The sequence below is a fragment of the Canis lupus genome, chromosome X, assembly GCF_048164855.1.
Source record: "Canis lupus baileyi chromosome X, mCanLup2.hap1, whole genome shotgun sequence".
Classification (NCBI taxonomy): Eukaryota; Metazoa; Chordata; class Mammalia; order Carnivora; family Canidae; genus Canis; species Canis lupus.
In genome coordinates, this window is record NC_132876.1 from 5,917,956 (window position 1) to 5,944,391 (window position 26,436).

Genomic DNA, 26,436 nt, shown 5'->3' on the forward strand with positions numbered 1-26,436 from the left:
GGAAGATGTCTACAGTTGAACACCAGCCCACATGAACCGTGCTTCTGTGCGGGGACTCTGCCGCTCTCCAGAGGACCCCACGGGTCACGACAACAGGCACCTTGCAGTTTGCCATCCTGAGAGGGAGTCGGAAGCCAAGAAGTGTGCACTGAAGCTAAGTGGGAAACCCAGAAATGCGGGCCTCTTTCCTCCTCTGTCCTGTATGCAAATGCTCAGTGCTTTCCGACTCTTAAAAATAGTCTTTGCACTTCACATAGCACCTTTCATCAGAGGATCTCACAAAAGGAGCTCAAAACCGTCTCCTCACAGACTCTTGAGCCGCATCCCTCTCTGAGCAATGGGCACCCAGGGGCGCAGGAAGGAAGGAGACCCGGTTCTAGGGCTTCCTTGGGAGGTTTTCATGCTGCTTCTGAATTTCTACCTGGCTCCCTGAAATCCCAGGTAGAACCCCATTTAATAAGAGGAAAAGAAACAGCATCTTGTATGTGGGAGAGAAACGGGGTGGGGGTGGCAAAGAAAGGCAGAATGTAGAAGAACCGAATGGTTATCCATGGCTACTACCTCCCCTGGGAGAGTGGGCAGGGGCTAGAATGATCCCTCCATTCACTTCTGGGTTCCACGGGTTTTTGTTGTGTATATCTTTTTGCAAGAAGGTATAGCTATTTAGAGCTTGGGTAATATCAGAAAGCAATCTCTTAATAACGTCAAGTATCATGAATACTGGTGAAAAGAGAAGTGAAGTATTTCGACAGGTAATATATTAGCACCGAACTGTATGGCCTCACGTTTTTGAGGAATCTAAAGAACAAAACCAATGAATAAACCAAGAAAAATCCGGGATGGACTCATAAAAACAGGGGACAAACTGGTGGTCACCAGAGGGGAAGGGGGTAGGAGCCGGATGAAATGGGCGGAGGGGTTGAAGAGGTACAACTTTCTAGTCACGAAACAAATGAGTCACAGAGATGAAAAGTGCAGGATAGGGAATAGAGTCGATAATACTCTAATAACCACCCATGGCGACAGACAGGGACCACACTTATCATGGTGAGAGCACTGAGTGACTCACAGAAATGTCGAAGCTCTACGTTGTACACCCGAAATAATATAACGTTGCATGTCAACGGTATTTCATAACCTTAAAAAAACTCAAACCCCCGAGATAGTGCTGAATATTTACATCGAATATAATATAGATCAATATTATATTTGTTTCTCCAAAACAAGTGTGAGATACTGTGCGTCTCAAACTGAAAGATATTGAAAGGAAAAGATTTTTAATGATATGTTATCAGTAAAAGGTTCTTATATCCTGTTTGTGATGATAGTTACATGGTTTAATGTCAAAAGTCAGAACTGTACAATAAAAAATTGTGATAGTCAATTATGTCTCTCAATTACGTCTCCAAAAATTAGTAAAACAGTAAGTACCACCAGGAGGTTAATTGTTCACGAGCAACTACCACTTCTAATTGAGGATTTCTGGAGTATAAGCCTGTTTATCAGCTTCCATACAGTATTTCATGGTGAGCTTGATAGCGTCATCAACACCATTTTACAGATGAAAGAACAGATGCTCAGAGATGGAATTTGCCCACCCATGTGCCTGCTAAGCAGCTGATCCGGAATTTTAGTTCACGACCGTGTGACATCCTGCCCTGAACCACCCTCTAAATGCCCATCAACATGGCCCACGTGAGATGGTGCACTCCATCCCTCGGGGCTGTGTTTGCTGCTGACGCCCTTGGCCTCTGGGGAGAATCTGTGGTGAATTCATTACAACTGTGTATTCAGGGTTCACCTTCACGTCCAAAGGCAGTAAACTTACACTCCCTGCCCACACTTCCACCACCCTGTCCCAAAGCAGCCTTGGTGGCTAATGCTGCAGGTGTCCGCCTGGTCAAGTCCTGACTAACCACCTGCCCCCAGATGGACCAGCCTCATCTAAATGAAAACCAGAAGCAGTTGGGTCCACCTAGCAAGGCCTGGCCTGTATTCCCTCCACATCCATAGGCTGGGCTCTATGGTGTGCTCTCCCATCTCCAGGGCAGCTGGGCATCCCAACTCCAGTTGCCTTTTGTGGGCCCAAACATCGTTCCAGGAAACTCAGGGAACAGGAGTGACATGTCAAATTATTATTTGCTTGCTGGTTTGTAGGCTCAAGCCAGCCAGGTGTCCTACCTGTGGGAGGGAGGAAAACACCTCTGTGCTAGGACAGGTAAGGGCAGCAGGGACTCAGCAGGCGCTGGGCTGCAGGAGACCTGACGCCATCGAAAGTCCCTGCACTGCCCTTCTGTCACCCACTGCTCAGACACAAAACCCAATGGGCGAGTGGGGACACGAGCAGTGCAGTGAGCCTGGCCACTGGCACCTGCCAGGAGCTAGAGAGGGGTACTGGGGGACGGGGTTGGGTTTGGGGTCCTGGAGAAGAGCACAGGATCAGCAGACGAGTGTGAGCTCGGGAGAAGGCCAAGGATCCTGAGAGGACACAGGGTCTGGGGAGAATTGCGCTCAGTCTGAGGAGGGGCTGCGAATAGGGTAGGGCAGCGGGGCACTCCTGTGTCTGGAGAAAGCTGCAGGGTCTGAGGTCAGAAGAGGAGGTGGGATGGAGGGGTGCAGGGTAAAGTGCAGTGAGCAGATTTCTGGGAGAGAGGTGGGGGAGAGGGTTCCCCGGAGGGGAACAGGATCTGGGGAAAGGGCACAGGACCAGGAGACAACAGCAGAGACTTGGGCGGGGCACAAGGTCCTGGGGATTTGGAAAGGACCTGGGAGGGAGGTGGGGAGGGCGATGTGATCCAGGAACAGCCTGCAGAAGGGCAGGGGGTCCTGGGGAGGGGCTTGGGGCTTGGGGCAGGAGCACGGGGTGAGAGACAGGGCTTGGCATTGGGACAGCACCCAGGATCCAGGGAAGGAAAGGGGTCTAGCGAAGGAGCGCAGTGTCAAAGCAGGGCATACACAGAGCGTGGGGAGGGACGTGGAATTGGGACGGGGATTAAGGACCCAGGAAAGGAAGGAACACAGTGTCCAGAGGAGAAGCTTGGGGTCCTGGGGAGGGACTCAGATTCCTGAGGAGCAGGAAGTCGCAGGGGTGGGACCTTAGGGGACTGAGCCAGCACTTCACCTGCTTCAGATGTAGTCCTTGTCCACTTCCCGGCAAGTGTACCACAGGATCACATAGAGGATGAGCAGGATCGTGAAGAGGAATAGAGCCACGAAGATGGCCTTGGTAACGGGGGAGACCAGGGCTTGCATGGTCCCTCCAAGGAGGTGCCGCGGGGCCCTGAAGGAGGGACCAGGAACAGAGCAGCGCGAGATGCCACCTGCACCTGCACAGGCAAGGAGTCCTGGTGGGGAGGAAACTTGCCCAGCTGCGTTCCTGGCAGCAGCAGCGCCTGCGCAGCACCCCAAGGCCCTGGGCCAAAGGCTTGGCCAGTGTAGGCTAGGGCACACAGAAGTCTCCGTTTCCCCTAGCAGAGACCCTCTGGGAGGGGTGGGCCAGTCGTAATTAAAGGAGCTAAGGGCCGAAAGAGGACTGGCAGGCACTGGTGGGGCACCTCCAGAGTGGGTTCGGCATCTCCTTGAGGACCCGAGGCTGCAAAGAAGGGTAGGGTGTCCCTTGTTTACCCCAGAGGTTCCCTAAAGGACGATCCCCCTCCTGTCTCCAGCACTTCGAGTACAAACCTATCAGGGAGGTTGCAAGCTAGCCCCACCCCCACTTCCACACCCTGCCCACTTTGCACACACATCCTTTCCTGCACTCCTGTGCTGTTCCCTGCTCTTTGTAACCATCCCTCAGGTGGATCCTTAAGCAGGAAGGAGGGGCCGAATGTGGCGGGGGCAGGAGGTGGGGGTTTTGATCAAATCCCAAGCCTTGGGGAGTGGGGGGACCACCATGGTGCATTTGAATTACTCCCAATCAGTCTTAAAGTTTGCTCACCCTGTAGATCCCAGTGTGTGGCATCTGGAAAAGGCTGAATGACAAATCACATTGAAAAGATTGGCTAGTGCTGTGGGATTTGGCAAAGGGAAGACTGACCTGATAGCGGAAGGCTGGGGATATATTAGGACACTGAAACCATTTGGTGCCATCCTGTCCCTGTGGCTCTACAGTGTCATGTGCTTGTCTTAACCCAGAGAGCGCACAGCATAAGATCGTACCTTAGGGACGCGCAGTGCACACGCCCACAAGACCACGGTGGCCGTCGGTGCAATCCCAGGGAGGTACGCAGCCTGTTCCAGGATCCCAATCCTGGCACGAGTATCACAAACCTGTGACTCATCCTTGGGGGAGGGGCTGGGGAGGTGCTGACCTAAGGGGATTGGAGGCAGGGGACTCTGCGGGAATAAAGCCCCAGGGGATGACATAAGCACAGTGTTCCAGTCCATGGAGCTGCTCCCCGAGATGGTGCACACAGGTGAACACTGCTGATGCTGACCAACAAAAACACCCGAATGGACAAGTATGCAAATGGTGGCCACTGGGGGGAACCGGGTTTCTCACTGTTGAAAGGGATGTTTACTTATCAACCAGGGCAGGAGCCTACAAGGATCCAGCTGGAACTGGATGTGAGTGGGGTTGGTCAGCAAGAGGCCAAGGGAAGCTTCCTGTAGAAACAGTAGATCAAAGCACAGGAAATGTGTGGGGACACACACAGGGCTGAGGTCCGTGTATAGGTTTCCCCGCTCTGTCAGCAGACACGGCCAAGAACTAGTAACACCCCAGTCGCAAGGAGCACACCCAGCAGGCACATCTTGGCTTCTAAAGCCATTCATGGAGGAAAGGAGCAAGGCCCTCAGACATCAGGATGATTCCGGACTCGGGCAGGAGATACAGAACATGAGTGACTAACAGATCGTCACAGTTCCCCCCACGTTCCTTTTTTTTTAAATTTTTTTATTGGAGTGCAATTTGCCAGCATTTAGCATAACACCCAGTGCTCATCCCGCCAAGTGCCTACCTCAGTGCTCATCCTGCAGTCACCACAACCCCCCGCTCACCTACCTTTCCACTATGCCCTGTTCATTTCCCAGAGTTAGGTGTCTCTCATGTTTATAGCAGCAATGTCCACAATAGCCACACTGTGGAAGGAGCCTCGGTGTCCATAGAAAGATGAATGGATAAAGAAGATGTGGTCTCTGTATACAATGGAATATTACTCAGCCATTAGAAATGACAAATACCCACCATTTGCTTTGACATGGATGGAACTGGAGGGTATTATGCTGAGTGAAATAAGTCAATCCCCCCACGTTCTTGTCCTCTATTCCCACACCCTGGCCACACCCCAAACACATCTAACACTTCTGTGGGCTTTCCCTCCCCCACCCCTCGCACCAAGCGATTCCCTGCAGCACCAGCTGGGTGTCCCGATTCCATTAGTGATTCGCTTCCCACACTCTCTACCCGGAGACAGCACCACACCCCACGGGTCAGGGACTCAGGCCCACAAGACCACTTCCCACCGTCGATGCCAGTCCCAGGGAGCAGGTCCCCAGGTTCCCCACGACTCTGCCTGAGAGGGCTATAAATCGGAGGTTCCCTCGGCCCTCCCACCGTGGAGCTGACCTTTTGCTAGAACAGGTCAAGGAACTCAGGGGAACACATTTACCCCTCGAGTAGAGGGCAAGAGCGGCCAGGTGAAGACAACCCGTGGGGGAGGTCTGGGAGGATCCTGTGCACAGGGCCACCTGTGCCCAAAGATTTGGGTGGCACCACTCTCCTGGAATGTGGAGGTGTTCACCCTCCAGGAAGGCCCCCACATCCCATTAATATTGGGATTTCATGGAGGCTTCCTCGTGTTGCCATGATTGATTATTGATTGCTTGAGCCTGGGTAACACATCCTCAGAGGGACAGAACGACCTCCCTCCTCCCTGGGCCCGGGGATCAGAAGATGAGTGTTGCCCGGTTCCCAATCTCCACATCCGAGGAAAGCAGGCCCAAGACACACACTAATGACCATGGTGTCTGTGGATGCCGATGTGGACCGGGCCTTGTACGTCAGGGCGTCACCCTGCCAAAGTACAGCAATGCTTGACCTTGCAGGGAGACTATGCCCATGTCACCCGTGTGATCTTATGAGCTGTGTGAGCTGTGCACAGCGTCAACCTCGTGGAGCATCCATCGGAGGCAGGGGGAGCGGTACAACACCCTGTCCAGTTGAGCGCCCTCCAGGGGCAAAGCCTGGGGCTTAGGCCTCAAGATCTTCCCTGCCATCAGTAGGGGTCCAGCTGTCCTCCGAGGGGAACGTTGTGCCAACACTCCATGACCCATAATTGGGGGACCGTGGGAGTACCAGGCACTGATGCCACCAGCAGCCTGACATGAGTCCCCGCCCACACGGCCTCTTAGCAGTGCCTCGGGGTCACTGTCATTCCTACTTGGATGCCAGGCCCCGGGGCCACATGGGGGCATGACGGAGTGTGTGAGGAGGAAGAAGATCGCACGCGCCCGGGGCTGGAGGAGCTATGGACCCTCGAGAGCCACCCTGAGGTTCAGGCGTGGCCCCGGCCAGGTCTTCTCCCCTTGTCTCCCAGCAGATTGGGGCCCCACGTCATCCTGTAGGCTCACTGCCCTGGGCAGGCCGCACATCAGACACCCAGCAGGCCAGCAGGTCAAAACCCCACCCAGGGGGTCGAAGGACCCACACTGCATCCCCACAGGGGGACAGTCCCGGGGACCCTTGGCTCTCTGTAAGGGTGGGGCCAGCATGGCTTGGCCAGCTCCGGGCCTGAGGACAGGCTGGGAGGCCCAGGACAGGCCCAGGAATGACCCCAGAGCAGTACCAGCAGTATTTGTCACACAGGGCAGGCAGGTGGAGGCCAGACAGCAGGTCAGAGCCCCGCCAAGGGGTGCATTCAGAGCAGGCTTGGCTATCGCGGGACAATGGGGGCTTCTGAGGAGCAGGACCGCAGCTGAGGCACTGGCTCAGGGCATTTACATAATATCAGGACTTGCTGCTGAGGACAGGGGACTTCCTGCATAATCTGCCATGGCCTGGTGACAACTGCCAGACACTTGGCCGCTGTGTGTGAACACAGACATTGCAGGACAGGACCTGGCACACCGGAGATGCCTCCCCGAGGACCCTTATGCTGGTTCTCGGCGCCCCGAGTGCTGTGCGCCAGCAGTCCATGGTGGCCTGATCAAACCCCTGGCCCGAGCAGTCACACTTCCCTCCCAGGACAGCATGCAGGGTCCCCACATCTAGCTGCGACTGTCCCACAGGGCCTGCTCCTGGGACTTGTGCCAAGGCCACCAGCCTCAGGATACCAGGTGCTCCTCCTCCCACCTCTCATGGGGCGGCCAACCTTCTGCACAGCCTGCCTCCTGGGGAACCAAAGGCCCTCCTGCCCGGCTCCACACAAAATCCTCATGTGAGCCTGTGGGGGAGCATCCCAGTGACCACCGCCATCACCCACTACACTTTCCTCTGCTCAAAGTGCCCGTTTCGGGACTGTAGAGTCCTGGCGGCTCTGGGGATGGCTGATAGCTCCACACCCCGTCTCTGGCTCAGCCTCAGAAAGCCAACCTCGCAGTGGTCTTCACGAGGACACCAACTTCACGGACCGGTGGCTATGACCCAGGAGTTCTCTGACAAGAACCCCTGGGGCACAGCCTCGCATGGTCACCAATCTATGAATATCATTTGGCGGCCCCTAGGGCACCAACAGCCAGCGCGGCCCGTTCAGCAACCCCGGGATCACAGGTAGGCAGACAAGGGATCCCCATTTGGGGTCCCCCACAGCAATATGAGCGCCAGTGAGCAGCAGCACTGGGCAGGGAGCAGTTGGCACTGGAGAGACAGGACCAGCCCGAAGGTCTGTAGGCTGAGGCTACGGTCAGGAGAGACAGAGCAGGGTGGGCAGCAGGTGCCATGGGGCTGCCGGCTAGGCCTCAGGAGCAGAATGACCCTGATCCCGGCCTGGCCACTGGGCAGCGGGCTGCCCACCTCCTGAAGGCACCTCATGCAGGGCCTGAGGGGATTTATGGCCTTGTCCAAGTGACTCCAGGGTAAGGTGGCAGGAAGGACTGCCCACTGGCCCTCTCTGCCAGGCACAGATACTCGTCTACAGAATGCCCCCAAGCGCCCACCGGCTGTGGGGCAGGTGCTTCCAAAGTAGGATCACATCTGATTGTCACTACTTTGCACACTCAAGGGGCTGTGGTGGTTCCGGGGGAGGGATCCCTCCTCACTCCTAGCACCCTGCTGCCAGTCCCGTGGCAGGAACCTCAAATATCTCCACGAGATGACAGTGTGCTCTTCCCAAGATGCACTGCCACCTGCCTGGCCCTGCTATTATCCCATTTCTGGAGAGACCCGCACATGGGACTCACGGGACTACTGGCAACTGAGGCCCGTTTGTGGTTGGGAGAAGGTCCAGCCTTATTGCAACGTCCACCACCACACCCCCTGCCCTAAGAATTTCCTGTTCTCGTGACATATCCCAGGATGGGAGAGCAAGGGGAACCAAAAAAAAACTGAGCAGAATGAGCTGTCTGCACACGACCCTCCCAGACCACATAGGATTCAATCGCCAAGACGATGGGGCAGGCTTCTTGCCCCGCTGGGGGCAATTGACATCTCCCAAAATTCCAGGAAAAGCTCGGGGCTGGCAGGCTGGCGCAGGTCTCAGGGCACTCCTCCCTGCCTTCCTGTGTGACAGCGGCCGCTAGACACAGTCGCCAAAAGGCGGGGTTACCCCGGGCCACTCGTATCCCCACTGCTCACACACAGGGCCTTGCAGGGAGCAGAGCTCAGCTGCTCTGTGGCTGTGAGGGAGCCGCCAGCAGGGCTCCCCTGGCCTCAGACAGGACCCTTCTCTTCCGCTCCCGCAAAACCAAGTGAATGCAGGAGTGCACATTGACGTTACTTTGGAAAAATGGCATATGGCATGGAGAAGAAGCAAAAGTGAACAAGGTTTCTTTTCCTATTTCCACCCTCCAGCACTTGCCTGCTGCACTCTTGGCCTTTCCAACAAATTCCAATGCCATTGCCCTGTGATTTCATCCAGAACCCAAACAAGGAGGGAAGGTCTCCCAACTTGTATCCAGGACATGACAAAACTGTTAACTCTTGAACTGAGTTAAGCACGAACGCAAGGGGGTGCGTGACACTCACACACTGGACTGCGGGAACCTTCTATCCCAAGGAACAAACATGGAGAGCTTCCTCAAGGAAACCAAGCTCTGGATGTCGGGGTCATCGCAGAGCCCAGGCCCCCAGAGAGGCTCTTGGCCCTGCTTTACCCCAACCTTCCCTGATCCTTAACTCCTGAGATTGCCAGGTCTTTCTCTTTACACACCCAACAGGACAACACTGAGAGGAAGCATCCTAAGGCCTCCCTTTTTGCCGGCCCCACAAAACTTTAGAAAGGGCCTGGCTGGCCCTGGAGCTGCGACCCCCCTCTTCCATATCTCAGAATCTGTTCTCATAGGACCAGGGAGGACCCCAGGTTGTTGCTACCGATCTGGAGCATGTAGTTCATGACCTGCAACTTGCTGGTTTCCTCGGAGGCCCTGGGCCCCCACAGAAACTCATTGCGGGCAGGGTCACTGCCCGCCACCTGCCGGCGCTCCAGGTAGCCTTCCTGCACCCAGACGTTGGTGAGGAGATCCCTGGGCTCCCCATAGACGATGTGTTCTTGGCCACCGTACACCCCCATGAATCCGAGAGCCTCCCACATCAGGGAAACATCCGTCCTGCAGGAGGATCAACCCCAGGACCAGCCCCAGGAGGCCGGTCTTGGGGAGACCCCACTGACCGCTCAGCATCCCATCCCAGGTGAGGCCCAGGATGGGGTTGAGGACGTAGGAGTGCTCCCTGGGATCCACTTCAATCACGTCTAGGCCAAATGCCAGCCGCAAGCAGATGGACGCTTGGCTCAAGATGGTGGGGAAGTCATCCTGGTATTCTGGGGTGAAGACCTCCAGCATCTCTGCCTTGCTGGTGGGCTCCTTGGTGCAATACTTGAGGAGCAGGAATACCACCAGGGCAGCCGTCTTCATGTGGAAACTGCCCTCCACCAAGGGCTCCTCATCTCCCGCCTCCCCTGGGCCGCTGGGGCAGGAGGCTCGGGCTGGCCAAGGCCACCAGCTGCCCCACCACTGGGGGAGGGGTAGGCACTTTGAGAGCCCTGGGGAGCACTCAGGGCCCTGGGAGCAACAGACTCCTCCTCTGGGGGGCCAAAGACCATGGCAGAGAAGGACAAGGGAGGGGAAGACAAGGAGGAGCAGGAGGAGGAGGAGGAGGAAGAGGATAGAGAGAGATGAGATAGGTGGTACGGGGGAGATGGGGTAGAGGGGGGAGGTGGAGTCTCCTCCTCCCCTTCCTCCTCCTCCTCCTCAGCCCCAGACAGCTGGGCATCCACCAGGCCCTGGGCCTCCTCTAGGTCTTCTCCCTGCTTCCAAAGCTTGCTGCTCTTCCCTAGGGGCATGGTGTCAGATTCGGGCTGAACCTGAAGAGAGAGGAGGGAGAGCTTGTCAGGGGGCAGCCCGGCCAAGACACCCCGAGGTGCCAGGGCTGACAGAGGCCATGCTGGGCTCCCCTGCACAGGGCTCCCCTGTGTTGGGCTGGGAGAACCCCTGACATCAGGCTCAGAGAGAGCGTGTACCTCACCTCGACAAGTGGCTCTGGCCCACACCTCCTCAGCTCTGTGTCCTGAGGGACGCCCACCTCAGACCGAGGCCTCCGCTGCCAGTTCTTGAAGTCCCTGCACGAGGGAAGGAGGAGGCACCTCAGGGTGTAGACTGTGAGCCCAGCCCTGGGGCCCAGTGTGGACAGGAGGGCTGGCTCGCTCTGGGATGTCCCCTGCAGTCCAGGTGGGACGGTCCCCCCCCATCGGCCGCTCAAGGGTCTGCCCCGGCCCTGTCCTTCTCAGGCCAAATATCCCTGCAAGAACACAGGGCCCCGACCCTGCACAGGAGGAAGCCAGGGGCCCAGCCTTGGCCACACCTGCCAAAGTCTCCAGGACTCCTCTTGGATCATGCACAAGGGATGGCCCAGCTCCTGCTTCCATCTGGGCTGGGATGGGGCACGTCTCGCTCTTCACCTCGAACCCCATGTAACCCTGGGAAGACTCCCTAGCTATCCCTGAGGCCACCCTCCTTGCACCTTCCTTGCAAGGCCCCCTGACACGACCCCCCACCAGCCAAAGTCTAGAGAAATCAGTCGGCCCACCTGTCCCACCTCTCCCCATGGCCCACACAAGTGGTCGGGGCGGCCTGGTCCCTAGGGATCCTGCTGTGGGAGGCATCCCCTCATTTCTCACCTCGACCCTCGCCAGGGCCTGGTCCAGGGCCAGGACAGGGCACCCGCTTCCTCTGCTGACCTGAGTCTAGACCCTCAGGCCCTGGCCCTCCCCTCCCTGAGCCCAGGAATCTGAAGCGGAGGGGGGGGTCCTTGGGACAGGCCCAACCCCGGTTTCCTTTCCCAGGGCTACCAGGGAGGGTACCCATATTTCTGGACCATCGCTTCCTGGGCCTGAGGGCTGGCTTAGGAGCCACTCACCACTTCAATGTGGGGTGGGCGGGGGTCCCCACACTGACACCTGGCAGGCCCTGAGAGTCCTGGGCATCTACCCCCCAGGTGGGCTTGCTCACAAGCTCTGACTGGGACTTCTCCCAGTGGGGTCCTCACCTCCTTGAGAATTGGGAGAGGAACAGGAGGAGGTACCCTGTCATGTCCTGTGTCCCCATCCAGGCAGGTCACAGACACAACCCCTCCCCCCAAGTCTCCAAGGAAGATCAAGAAGGGCTGGTCTGTTGCCTGGCCCCTGTGTCCTGGGGGTTCATGCCCTCAGGCTACCGAGAGTGTCCTCAGCATTATCCTGCCAGGGCCTGCTCTTCCTCCGGGCCCCCAACCTCCCATAGAGGACATGTGCCCCTCACACCAAGACCATACCAACCCCAGGCCAGCCCACCTTCCTGCCCCCACCCGCCCCAGGGACAAGCGAGCATGCCACTGAAGGCCACCTCTCTCCCATCCTCTGAGGGCTGCCGACAGGGCAGGGCCCCACTCCACTGCACTGGCTTCTTTGCTCATGGGCCAGGTGGGGCCAGCCAGGCCATCCTCAAGGTCCTCACCCTGACTCCCCGCAGGCTGTGTGCCCTCCAAACACACCCTCTCCAACCACCCCAGAGGCCCTGTTCCTTTGCAGCAAAAGCCCTCAGGCCCTAAAACCCAGACGTGGACATCAGGACGGCAGCATGGGCTCATCTTGCACGGGGGACTCCTTCCTCCCTGGACTGCACGTGCTGGGGCCCAGGGTCCCTCAGTCCCCCATCTGGTCCTCACCTTCAATCCCCTCAGGCCCCAGGTCAGCCCTGGGCGGGCTCCAATCCCCCTCCTTCCACCAAGCCCCCAGGCTCTAGGAGACTTGGCTGGCAAGCCAGAGCATGCCCCAAGTGGTCATCAGGCCCCGGGGAACCCCAGGACCCAGTCTAGTCTGCGTATCTAGGGCTGCAGTGCCCCTGTGGTCCTGCACTTGGCTGCCAGTCACACGTGGGCCATTGTCCCCCACCCCATCTGACCCCACTGCCGCCCACGACCACGCAGCTCGGGACTTGTCTACCCGCCCCCGCAGCCTCACGAGGCTGAAGCAGGGACAGGGCCATGGTGCTGGGGGCTCCCTGGGGACCCACTCCCTCGGGGGTCTGTCTCTCGGGGGTCCTTGCCTCCACCCATAATTGACCCCGGGCATCTCGGGCAGCTGTCCAGAGGCCAGGCCGCTCACACCAAGGCCCTCTCCTCCGCCCGGACCTCAACGGGGACAGGGAGTGACCGTCTGTCCATCAGGATCGTGAACCAGTCTGGGGGCTTCCCAGGGCTCACAGAGGGGACTGAGCCGGGGGGGCGGGGGACAGGCTCCCTGGGCCCTTCTTCCCTACTCCTGCTGGTGGGACCCCCTGGGCGCCTGGGCCTCTGCCTGGCTCCACTCGGCCTGCCTGCCGGGACTGACTGTGGACTGGGGTGCGGGGTCCCTCCGTCCTTCATGGACATCCTCGCCAGGAACCCAGCAGGACCTGGGCCCACTCTCTGCCCCCTCAGGGAGGCCCTGCTCTGAACACCAGCCCCCTGGTCTCTCAGAGCCCGGATGCGGAGGGGGGCCTCACCATGTGTTCCTATCTGCCCACCCCCCATGACCTTCCCGGGACCGACTCTGGGCTGAGGTGCGGGGTCCCCGGGGCTCCTCCACATCCTCACCGGGATTCCCAGCAGCACCCGGGGCCCTCCCCTCTGCCCACGTGTCCTAGGCCCTGCTCCTGACGTGAGGGTCCCCAGTGTCTCAGGAGATCGGGATATGGAGGTCTGAGCACCCATACTCCCACGTGAGGGCAAGTCCCCATCTCCCGGGGGGGCTTCACAGCCCTTGTGACCCTCCGACAGGATCCTTTTTGTCCCTGTCAATGGTCCATCCCTCAGTCCCCTTAGCCCCTGGACCCTCCCTCCGCCCCCCTCAGCGTCTGCTCCCGCCACACCAGGCCCCAGGCTCTCGGGTACCCGGATGTGCCAGGCCTGCCGCACCCGCCGCCACCATCCGGCCCCATCCCGCTCCCCCGCGGCCTTCCCGGGCTCACCGTGGGCCCTGACCTCCGCCGGGTCCCCTCTGTCCCCCTCAGGGTCCATCCCTCGCCTCCCCTTAGCCCCGGGACCCTCCCCTCCGCCCTCAGCGTCTGCTCCCGCCACACCAGGCCCCAGGCTCTCGGGTACCCGGATGTGCCAGGCCTGCCGCGCCCGCCGCCACCATATGGCCCCGTCCCGCTCCTCCATGGCCTTCCCGGGCTCACCGTGGGCCCTGACCTCCGCCGGGTCCCCTCTGTCCTGGGCACCTGTGCCCCCGCCCACCCACCCCGCCCCCACAGGCACTCCCTGTGCCCCTCCCCCCTCAGACCTGGCAAACCTCCCTTCAGACCATGCTCCTGAGCTCCCTGGGCTCAGGTCCTGACCCCCAACCCCCTAGGCGCATATCCCGGGTGGCCGCGTGTGTCCGGCCTCCCCAGAGCCACCCCCTAGGCCCGAGGTGGGGGCCCAGTGCCTCTCTCTCTCAGGGAGGGTGGGCCGCAGGTGGACGCAAGGTGGTGGGGTGGGGGACCCCGGGGGACCCCCGCAGTTCTCCCTCAGGTCCTCACCCTGCTCCGGGGAGGGCCCGGGCCCGTCCTGCCTCCGGGGACCGAGGCCACTGCCCCAGCCCCAGCATCCAGGCCTCGGCTCGACGCCGCGGCCCCGCCTTCCCCCGCGTGGTCTCTCAGGGTTCTGAAAGGGTCCCCCCACCCCCCGCCGCCCTCCGGGGCCCCTCCCCCGCCCTCCGAGCCCCCGCCCGGGCCTGGCCTCCTTCCAGGGGACCCCACTGTGACCCCCCACACGAGGCCCTCCGCTCTCTCAGACCTCCGAGGCGGAAGTCGGCCCACGTCACATCCGGACCCCGTGCCAGGGATCCCTAAGGGCTGATTGCACGTCCGCGGGAGACGGCCCCGCGTGGCGGGGGTAGGAGGACCCGTGTGGGAGGTTCCCTGGGTCCTCTCGCGGGTCCTCCGTGGACTCGCGAGATCTGCCTATTTTCCCATATTTATGTGTTTAATAAGTCAAATTCTTTTCTCAGTGCAGACACATGGGCACTTCTATTACACTGGGTTAAAATCCAACACCATTCTATATATTTGTTTTGTTTAACTTGTTCCAGGTTTGGCCACTGGACGCTCTTCCTGTTAGCTCCCTCTTTGTATACCTTCTTCATTCCCCCGGAAAAGTTTTCATTGGTTTGTTTTTATGTAATTGGGTTTTTTTTAGCATTTCTTTATTTTCAGGCACTACAAGTTGCTTCAGGCTCATCTTGCATATTTCCCTGTCCCATTTCTAGAATCAACAATTTTTCCATGGAGCCCTTGTTCCATTTACTGTAGAATAGTATGAGAAACCTAGGTCTGTGCACTACGTACACACATTGCATCTGTGATCATTGCTCCTACGGCTCCTTGGCGGACAGTGGAAGACATTATACGTGTGTTCACTACCTTGTGTGTATTCACATATGTATACAAATTTGTTGATGTAATCATCTGTATCTGTATTAAGCTACATAAGAGTTTTTACTAATGTTTCTGGCTCTAATCCACCACCATATACATCACTATAGCTTCCTCCTCTACAGTGAAAAACCTTGAGATTTGGAAGTTGTTTATATGTCAGTGTCCTGTTGTCTCTGCTGGGTAGCCCCCAGGGCTTGGTAATCTCTGAAGGAGCTGCTGAAACAGAATTCGTGGATGTGTAAAGCAGCACTTCAGTTCAAAAACTCCCTGGAACCTCATCAAAGTTATGCCTGCCCTCTAGCCTCTGGACTCTGATAAGGCTACCTGGCTCCTGTCTATGGAACTCTTGAAAGGTCAAGAGTACCCGTTATTTGAGTGTCTGAACTAATGAACAATTCTACTTTTGATGCTTTTGGGAGTTGAGATCACCTGTAACTAACTTTGGTCTTCCTTATCTGTCTGGAAAGTCTGTCTTTCTTACAAGAGCATGAGCTACAGGGTAAGCTGGACCCCAAGATGAGACTTTTGTTTCCTCACCTTTATTTAGCTTTATGACTCAGGGCATGTTATATGAGCTTTTGGCGCCTCAGTGCTTTTTCTCTATTCTGTATTTGAATAGTCACTGGGAAGCTCCTCGAGGCTGGGAATTAGACTCTACCCAGAGGAAGGTCAGGATAGCTGGATGAAAAACAGACACCCCTCAGATTCGACAGCCGACAAACCTGTATATGTTACTCATCCTTAAAAGTAACTTATATAATAATACAAATTCTCCACTGAGTGTTGGAAAGCCTAATTAGAAATTGTGAAATGTGCCCAAGTTTTCAGATTAAAGGTAATACATCATGGGAAATCATGAGTTGATACTTTGATTGATTATGATCAATCAATAATAATGATACTCTCAAGCATTCCTTAAATAAATAGCATAAAATTGCCTATTTCAAACTCTGCTATTGTGCAAAGTGTGACATATTAATATTGTGCAAAGTTTTCCATACTATTATTATTGTGTAAAGTTTTATTATTACTGTAAAATATTATGAAAATAATATTTATTATTTATATAATAATATAAATAATATAATTATAATATGATACATAATTATAATATACAATTATAATGGAAATTATATATAAGTTAATAATAAATATAAATACATAATTATAACATCAATGATATAATTGATATTATAAACAATGAGATTATTCTGTAAATTTTTCCATATTGTGTAAAGTTTTCCATATTAATACTTGAAGAATATGAAGGTATTGCTGTAATCACAAAAACTCTCAAATTGGCTGGAAATGAAGACAGTATACTAGGTCACCTTCTGTGATCTGGCGTAGTGTGGTATGGCCTAACACAAACTAAAAGAACACCTGTAAAGACTGGGATTTTAATTTTGATTCCATACATTGAAGGAAACTTCCACCAAATCACTAGGTGACAACTAAGCAAAGCTGGTTTTTTGAAAAGATAAAAAATATTGACAAACATTTAGTAAGACAGAAAAAAGAAGACTCAACTACTGAAATAAAAAATAGAAGTCAGGGTAATATTACAGATCTTTTATTTAAAGAGGATTTTATTTATTTATTTATTTATTTATTTATTTATTTATTTATTTATTTATTTATTTTGAGAGAGGCAGAGACATAGGCAGAGGGAGAAGCAGGCTCCCTGTGGGGAGCCTGATGTGGGACAGGAACCGGGATCACGCCCTGAGCCACAGGCAGATGCTGAAGCCCTGAGCCACCCAGGCGCCCCAGTATTATTGGTCTTAAGGAAACAAAAAGGATTGTAAGAGAGTACTCTGAACAATTACACTCCAAGAAATTATATAACCTAAATGAACTGGATACATTTTAAAAAAACATAAACAACGAAAAGTAACTCAAGAAGAAACGATTATTCAAACAGATCTAACAGGTAAGGAGAATGAATCTGCGTTCAAAAATCTCACAAGAATGAACATCCCAAGACCAGGTGACTTCACTCATGAATTCGACAAATACTTGAAAGAAGAACTTATACAAATCCTCAATTTCTTCCCACACTATGGAAGAGGAGGGAATACTTCCTATCTCGTTCTGTGAGGTCAGTAGTACTGAGGTAGTAAAGCCTGACAAAGACATTAAAAAAAAAAGTAAACTAACACTCTCTCATGATAATAAAAAAATTCAAGAAACTAGAAATAAAATTTTAACATGATAAAAGGCATTGATGAAAAATCCACATCTAGCATACTGAATGGTCAAAGACCCAATTTTTTCCATTAAGCCAAGAAATAAGAAAGAAGCCAAGGGCCGCCTAGGTGGCTCTGTCAGTTAAGCAGCTGGCTCTTGATTTCTACTCAGGTCATGGTCTCAGGATTGTGAGATCAGGCCCTGCACTGGGCTCCATGCTCAGGGGCGTCTGCCTGAGATTCTCTCTCTCCCTCTTCCTCTCCCTCTCCCCCTCCCTCTCTCTCTAAAATAAATAATAAATAACATTCTTTTAAAAGCCGAAAATGCCTGCATTTGCTACCTTTATTTTTAATATACTGGAAGTGCTAGCCAGAGTGATTAGGCAAAAAAATATATTTTAACAAATAATAAATAAATAATCATAATAGGAAAAGGAAAAAAAAGGAGTAAAAGCAGAATCAAATACTTAAAAATAAGTTTATCCAAGGAAATATAAGACATGTATACTACAACTTACAACATATTGTTCAAAGAATTTCAAGCAGTTTTCAGTATTTGGAAAGATATATTGCATTCATGGAGCTGAGGACTTAATTTTGTTAAGATAGCAGTTGTACTAAAGCAGTTTGCAGATTCAATACAATTCCAATAAGAAATCCAGAAAAAAAATCCTGCTTGAAGAAACAGAAAAGCTGACTCCAAAGTGTATATGGAGGGACGCTTGGTTGGCTCAGGTGTTGAGCATCTGCCTTTGGAGGCGGTGATCCCAAGGTCCTGGGATCGAGTACCACAGGGAGTCTGCTTCTCCCTCTGCTGATGTCTCTACCTCTCTCTCTGTATCTCTCATGAATAAATAAATAATATCTAATAAATAAATAAATAAGTAAATAGTCTATGGAGGGCAGATGCCCCTTTGGATAATTCTCTTGGTACCCTTTGGGTAAATACCTTGTAGAAAAGAACCGAGATGTCCATCAATAGATGAATGGATAAAGAATATATATATACTGTCTGGCACATTGGTGGTAGGAATGAAAAAATGGTGCAGCTGTTGTGAAAGATGTTTGCCAGTGGTAAAAGTCTATCAGTTTGTCAAAAAGTTAAACTTTTTAAAATTTATATTTATATTATTTACTTTTATTTAAATTATATGACTATCAATTCCACTCCTATGTATATGCTCAAAAAATGGAAAAGAGGTATTCAAACAAATACCTGTGTACAAATGTTCACCAAAATTCACAGTAGCAAAAGAATGAAACGACCCAAATGTCCTTCAATTTGTGAATGAATCAGCAGGATGTATCGGGCTATAAAGAAATATTCAGCCATAGAAAAGAATGAAGTCCCTATAGAGGCTTTACTGTGGATGCACCTGAAAGCTGCTGAGTGCAAGAAGCCAGACACAAAGATATCATATTGCAAATTCCGTTTATATGCAATGCACAGAACGGGTATATTCATAGAGAAAGCAGAGTAGCAGTTGACAGGGTTTGAGTGAGTAGGGAATGGGCAGTGACCACTGAGCGGATGCAAGGTATGCTTTTGGGGTGATACAAGTTCTTTGAAACCAGACAGAGGCCAATGTCGTACACCACAAATGTACGAAATGGCACTGAATTGGACACTATAGAATGACTTTATGTTATGTGTATTTACCTTAAATTAAATTAAATAAATAAATAAATAAATAAATAAATAAATAAATATTGATAAATGCTGTGAAACAAGAAAACATGAATCTGCTGGAAACCAAGGAATACCTTCCATTTCCTAATTGCCCTTTGCCCTCAACCTAGGTTCAAGCTCTGCGGCCTAACATGCTGGGTGAAAGATCTAGCCCGAGCCTCTGCATCTGGCCTCGTCTTCTGCCTTCCACCACACTGTGGCCTTTCTCTTTCCGTACATGGAACTGTTTTCTCTGACATTGAACAACCGGGTCCTCACTATCTCAACTACGTTCACTGTTCATTCCCACCTCGCAAACAGATGAGCGATTAGAGAATTGCTAAGTCCTACTCCTGTGAAACACAGATATACTAATTGGGGTACAAAACTCGTGTCCCCTTCAATGCGGTTTGGCTGTTCTTACAAGAAATATACACAGGATCGGATGAGTCCATATCACAGGCACATTGGCATTGACCTGGAGCTTCTGTTAACTGGGTGACAGATGAATTTAAGGAGCAAGGGGATCAGAGGATACTGGTGAGAGGATCTAATTCGGGCTGCTGGCCATGCGGACGGGAAAGATGGACAGCTGGGCACAGGCTAGTGAAACAAACTTACTTAGAGACCAGTAAAGATTTTTCAAGTGTGGCTGAGTCTTGTCCAGCCGGACATTCCAAGGCACTCTCTCTACTACAGGGCAGATGGCAGAGAATGGCTGGTGGTGACAAGACCTATCAGCAAAAAGAAAATCTATCACCTGTCCAGGTGTGAGCTGCTGAGAGCATGACTAAGACATGGACTGGGGGTGGAGAGGACAGAGACACAGAATGTACTCACGAGCCCTTCACTGCTTTCCTCAGAGAGGACACTTTTCCAGCAGCCAACCACTGCCCACAAGCTTCACTTCCTCTTCACTCCTGGAGCCATGTAATCGGAGACTACATTTTTGCTTGAACTCCATCCTCCTTGCCAGCGAGGCTTCTCCTTTAGTTTAGCAAACCTAACTGCGGTTTTGGCTTCATTCACCCAGATGCCACCCCCAGATCTCAGTAAGAAGCACAAGTGTGAGCAAAATCCTAAAACATCCCTAAAGAGTTACTGTGTCCCTTCTATCTCCACTACAGCATCTCATATGATACTCTGGAAAGTAGTCTGCAGGTTATGGTCCTTCACAGGTTGTGTAAGTGTTTTAAGTTGGATTCTTTAAATTGGCAGACTCTTTCTTCTTTTGAAATCCCTTGCAATCCCTGAATGAAGAGCAAAGCCCAAGCTCACAGAATCCAAGAAAAGGACCACCCTAATCCTCACACCTTTCACCAACTGGACTCTGGGTCTTTCCCACTCTTCCTTCACAAAAAAAGACCATAGTACCCAAACAGGTTTTTATAGACACACACACACACACACACACACACACACACACACTGGGTGGAGAATCAAAAATGTCTTGAGTGTACGGAACACAAATGTAAAGTGTGTTATCGAGGGATAAAGGACTCATGGCTACTGCAGCCTAGTGGAGTTTGAAACTGTATGGCACTCTAGATATGTGTGTATTGTGGGGGGCTTGAACATATGATTGGATTCTGGAAACAATGGAAGCATCCTCTATTTCAAGAAAACAAGCAATGGCTATTTCTGTGTTTCTTTCCAGCTTTGGTTGTCAGCTTCACTCTCAAACTACCAGACACATCCCACACACAGCCAGCCAGCCACAGACGTGAAAACTCTTCCTAGCATCTCCTGCTGGGTTCAGGAAGGACTTCATGGAATGAATGCTCTCTTCTCTTACCCAGAGAGGCACTCGCTTTGGAATGCTTCATTCTTCCGTTTCTGCCTATCTCTTCCCAGGCCAGTTTCATTAGTGTTACTCAACCTAAAATTAGTCTCAAGTATATGTAGGTATGCTAGATGGTTGGTTGTGAATAATAGTTACTGAAAAGCATTGGCGTAAAGCTTCATGAAGTCATGTTAGGCGATAATTTTTTTAGATATGACACAATCTCAAGCTGCTTGAGCTACCATAACAAAACAATATAGACTGGGTGGCTCACACAACAGTAATTTATTTCTCAAGGTTCTGGAGACCGGAAGTCCAAGACCAAGGTCTGGCAGGATTCAAATTCCAGTCTGAATCCCTCTCTTGTCTTGCAGATGGGCACTTTTGTTCTGCATCCTCCTATGTCCTTTTGTCTGTGCTTACACACAGAAAGATAGTGTAAGCACACTAATCCCATCATGGGGATTCCACCACCATAAAGTCGTCTAATTCTATCTCCCAAAGGCCTATCTCCAAATACCATCGCATGAGTGGCTTTAACCTGAATTTGTGGGTAGGGACACAGATCAGTCCATAGCAGATATCAGCACCCAAATGACAAAAATATAGATAAATGAAATTTCATAAAAGTTAAAAATGCTTCTGCTTCAAAGGACATAATTTAAAATATACCACCCACAGATTGGGAGAAAATACTTGTTCATCATTTATAAAAGTGTAGTATACAGAATATATAAGAACTGTTACAGGGATTCCTGGGGGGCTCAGCAGTTTAGAGTCTTGCTTTTGGCCCCGGGTGTGATCCTGGGGGTCCTGGGATCAAGTCCCATATGGGACTCCCTGCATGGAGCCTGCTTCTCCCTCTGCCTATGTCTCAGCCTGTGTGTGTCTCTCATCAATAAATAAATAAATAAAATCTTTTAAAAAATGAACAGTTAAAACTCAACAGAGAAAAGAAAAATCAACCAATTCTAAGAGGACCAAAATATTTGAAAAGACGTTTCTGCAAATAAGGTGTATAAATAACCAATAAGCACATGAAGAGATACTCAACAGGATCCTTAGGGAAATGCAAATCAAAGCCACAATGAGTAAAGACTTCAAACTTGCTGGCTAAAATTAGAAGACAAAAAGTAACAACTATTGGTGATGATGTGAAGAAATTGAAATCTTCATATATTGCTAGTGGGAACATAAAATGGTGCAGTCACTGTGCAAAGCAGTCAGCAGTTCCTGCAAAAGTTAAACATACAGTATAACCGTATTACCCATTGATACCACTCCCAAGTACATATCCAAGAGAAATGAAAATATATGCCCACACAAAAACCCTATCGATAAATGCTCATTGCACCTTTCCTTACACATAATAACCCAAATCAGGAAACAATTCAACATCCATCAACTGATGAATACAGAAAAAGTATGGCCTTTCTACTTAGTGTAATATTATTTGCCAGTACGAATAGATGAAACGCTGATACATGGTATAATATGGGTGAACCTTGAATACTGCATGCTTAGGCAGAAAAACTAGACACAAAAGACCACATATTTTATTATTGTATTCGTATGAAATATCCAGGCAATGCATGTCACTAGACACAAATAGTAGAGTAATGCTTGCCTAGGGCTAGGGGAAAGGGTAATGGGAAGTCACTCTGAAAGTTGAGAGCCTTTTCCAGTGATGAAAGTGCTCTGGAGTTAGATAGTGGTGATGGTCCACAATCTAGTGAATATAGTAAAAACCACTGAATTGTACACTTTATTTTCATCTTTTAAAAAGGTTTTGTTTATTTATTTGAGATGGAGAGAATAAGAGAGAGAAGACACAGGCAGGGTAAGGGGCAGAGGAAGAGGGAGAAGCAGACACCCCCTCATCTCCCACTGAACAGGGAGCCCGATGCAGGACTCGATCCCAGGACACCCGGATCATGACCTGAGCCGAAAGCAGACGCTTAACTAACTGAGCCACCAAGGTGCCCCTGAATTGTATACTTTAAAATGGTAAATTAGATGGCATGTGAATGAAATCTCAATAAAGAATAAGAAAGTGAAAACAGGAGAGGAGAGGGAAAGAGCACAGATGGAGAGGCCCTGGGTGGTGCAGCCTGCTGAGACTGCTGGCAGCTAAGACATTGGGGACTCGGGGAAAACCCTGACATCACAGGCCCTATACTTACAACCGGGAAAGGCAGCTCACCAGTGGAACATTTTGAAACTTGTAGCAACAACAAACCTTGGACCCAGCTAAATTACGGAGTAGATGTGCTACTCCCCACACACTAACAGCCCAGAGAAGAAGAGGCATGCCAATTCCCAGTCATAAATGCTATTCACCTCAGTCCCTGCTGTACTCCTACAGATGATGTCTGGCTGCAAATCAATAAAAAATATTACAAAAAACCAACACTCCAAAATTGAGAACAGTCAACCCACTGCCAATAGAAAAAAACAATAAAAGAACTGTACTCCAAGGTGATCTATATTTAAGCTATATTAGGTAGAAATTTTTGTTTTATTGTTTTATGATTTTATTTACTTATTCACAAGACACAGAGACAGGCAGAGACACAGGCAGAAGGAGAACCTGGCTCCCTGCAGGGAGCCTCATGTGGGCCTTCATCCCAGGACCTCGTGGACCACAACCTGAGCGATGGCAGACACCCAATCACTGAGCCACCCAGGTGCCCCAGGAAGAAACTGTAAGTCATCTATGATTAACATGCTAAATAATCTAGAAGAACAGATGAATTACGTGCATGAAGAGATTGGTAATTTTAATACAGATATAAGCAATAAGACAATCAAATGGAAACCCTAGAATTGAAAAACAATATCTGCTGAAAGGATTAAAAACCGATGGAACATGGTAGAGGAAAGACAGAATCAACTTGACATAAGTAAATTAGAAATGCGGGTGAGGCAAGATCGTGGAAGAGTCGGGTCCCCAAGTCACCTGTCCTCACCAACTCATCTAAATAAATTTCAAATCATCCTGAAAACCTAGGAATTCGGCCTGAGATTTAAAGAGAGAACAGCTGGAATGCTACGCTGAGAAGAGTTCGCGCTTCTATCAAGGTAAGAAGACGGAAAAAAAAAAGAAATAAAAGAGAATCCAAGAGGGAGGGGCTCCCGCAAGGGGCTGGCCTGAGGCCAGGCATCGAGAGCCCCCAGGAAAGGAAAGACCAGTCTCTGAGAAGCTGGAGCTTTACCAATCTTCCTGGAGGGAAAGGTGCTCACTGGGAAATCGGGCAGGATCCCAGGAGGGGCGGGAATGCCCTCAGGCTCCCGGGTCACTAATAGAGGAACTGCGCCCCAGGGGAGAGCATGCCACACACCTTGGGCCGAGTTCCCTATAGGGCAGGACTGTGTGCCAGGTAGGGCCCCGGGAACAGCTAGGCCAGGACAGGTCCCAGAGCCCAGGGCACCAGGGGACACAGCCCAAGATCCGATGCTCCCCCCAGGGACAAGTGCAGGCTTGGAGGACACAGGGAAGCAAGGACGCTCCTGCCAACGGGCAGCCCCGAGCTGTGCAGGTCCATGCCACCCGCCTCCGAGGCATCCAGACCCCTACAGACTGGGAGACTGCCATAGTTACTGCTGGAGCTGACTCCAGAGATGGAGAGCTGGCTGCCGCCACTGTCTGTTGCTCCTGGTGTCACCTTGAGCCTGGAACTGAGCAGGGCCACCGGGGGGAAGGGGCCTCAAAGGATAAACAGCTACCAATGAGCCGTGCACCTGGGAGGGCCTGGGCACCTCCCCCTGGTTCACACACCTGAGAATCAGCACCGCAGGCCCCTCCCCCAGAAAACCAGCTGGAAGAACAGGGGAAGAGCAAGTCCTTGACCAAGCAGCGCTAGAAAGTACCAGGGGTAGTTGACAGATTTACAGTATATAGGACCAAAGGATACCCCTCCTTTTTTGTTTGTTTGTTTCCCCCACGCCATCTTTTTTCTCGCTCTTTTTCTCCTTTTTCCAGTACAACTTGTTTTGAGCCACTCTTCACTGAGCAAAATGACTAGAATGAAAAATTCACCACAAAAGAAAGTATCAGAAATAGTAATCTCTCCCACAGTGTTACAAATTGTTCTCATTCATTTGGGGAATATAAATAATAGTGAAAGGGAATAGAAGGGAAGGGAGAAGAAATGTGTGGGAAATATCAGAAAGAGAGACAGAACGTAAAGACTGCTAACCATAGGAAACGAACTAGGGGTGGTAGAAGGGGAGGAGGGCGGGGGGTGGGAGTGAATGGGTGACGGGCACTGGGTGTTATTCTGTATGTTAGTAAATTGAACACCAATAAAAAATAAATTAAAAAAATAGATTACAATTCAATGTCAGAAAGCCAATTCAGAAGCACAATGATAAAGCTACTGGTGGCTCTAGAAAACAGCATAAAGGATTCAAGAGACTTCATGAATGCAGAATTTAGATCTAATCAGGCTGAAATTAAAAATCAATTAAATGAGATGCAATCCAAACTGGAGGACATAACGACGAGGTTTAACGAGGTATAGTGAGTGACGTAGAAGACAAGTTGATGGCAAGGAAGGAAGCTAAGGAATAAAGAGGAAAACAATTAAAAGATCATGAGGATAGGTTAAGGGAAATAAAAGACAGCCTCAGAATGAAAAATCTACATTTATTTGGAGTTCTAGAGGGTGCCAAGAGGGACAGAGGACCCAAAAGTGTATTTGAACAAATCATAGGTGAGAACTTCCCTAACTTGGGAAGGGAAACAGACATTCTGATCCAGGAGATGGAGAGATCTCCTCCCTAAAATCCTTATATGAGATAAACTAAAGTTTATCCTGAAGACTGTAGTAAGAGATGAAAAGGGACACTATATCATACTGAAAGGATCTATCCGACAAGAGGACCTAACAATCATGAATATTTATGCTTCGAATGTGGGAGCTGCCAAGTATATGAAACAATTAAAAACCAAAGTTAAGAATTTCTTAGATAATAATACACTTCTACTTAGAGACTTGAACACAGACTTTCTACAATTGATAGATATTCTAAGCACAACATCTCCAAAGAAATAAGAGGTTTAAATGATACACTGTACCAGACGGATTTCACAGATATTTCCAGAAGATTTCTCTTGTTTGATAAGGTTTGATTACTAAATCTCATCAATATTTAAAGAAGCTGTTTTGCTAACAACCAAGAAACCCTCTGTTTTTGCCTTTGGGATCTTTTATTGTCACCTTGGTTAAATACATGATAAAGTATTAAACTTTTCAGTGACCTATGATCCTATTTAGGCATATCATTTAGAATCTTCTGAGATTCATAACAAACTTCCTAAAAATTCAAATTCTAAATAATCATTTTGACTAATTAGGTTTCTTTATTTGCTAAATTAATTTTGGAAGTATTGTAAATAATGATTAATTTTATGAGGTTATATTATGTGGGTAAATGTTATGATGGTTCTAAAAGTTATGTAAAATTCTTAAACTTTTAATTTGTCCTGACATAATGTCATTACATGTAATTCTAATTAGTAAAACATTGTGTGCCACAGAAATAATTGGATTTCTGTGTTAACCACATTATAATAAAGTCTTATCAGAATTAAAAACAATTCGATATATATGACATAGTTTTCATCATTTTGTGTGTAGGGGGTAATTTTTGAGTATATACATATTTTACAAATAAATTATCTAAAGATATATATACACTCATAGTGTGAACTATTGTCAAAAGAAATCACTTTAGTAAAACTAAAAAAATTAAATTAGAAATTA

General features: G+C 50.5%; 1 long non-coding RNA gene across 1 annotated transcript in view; it reads right to left on the minus strand.

Moving 5' to 3' along the window:
- Window positions 1–1,322: 1,322 nt before the first annotated feature.
- Window positions 1,323–26,436, minus strand: part of LOC140627404 (uncharacterized) — a 55,735-nt gene continuing 30,621 nt past the window's right edge. The window contains exons 2-3 of the long non-coding RNA XR_012026170.1: window positions 10,619–10,712; window positions 1,323–10,457 (exon numbers count right to left, since the gene is read on the minus strand). This is a non-coding gene — a long non-coding RNA (uncharacterized lncRNA). The remainder of the gene's footprint in view (window positions 10,458–10,618; window positions 10,713–26,436) is intronic.